The sequence below is a fragment of the Odontomachus brunneus genome, unplaced genomic scaffold (genome assembly GCF_010583005.1).
Source record: "Odontomachus brunneus isolate Ranch 3 - 2012 unplaced genomic scaffold, Obru_v1 Obru_scaffold_271, whole genome shotgun sequence".
NCBI classification, from domain to species: domain Eukaryota; kingdom Metazoa; phylum Arthropoda; class Insecta; order Hymenoptera; family Formicidae; genus Odontomachus; species Odontomachus brunneus.
The window spans coordinates 153,143-153,367 of NW_022639721.1; positions in this window are offsets into that span (position 1 = coordinate 153,143).

A 225-nucleotide genomic window follows, 5' to 3' on the forward strand; every position below is an offset into this window, starting at 1 on the left:
CAAGCATTTCCAAAATTTTCTTGATGATACAAAACTGGCCTCAAGAGAGGCTTGTGAAAATGAGCTGGTTAAGTTTTTTTTACCAATAGGGACGAGGACTTCTTCAATCGCGAAATTATGAAATTGCCTTCAAAATGGACAAAAGTTATCGAACAAAACGGCGCATATTTGATCGAAATCGGATAATCCTAACTATGTTAATTTCATCGTCGAAATAAAGCGAAA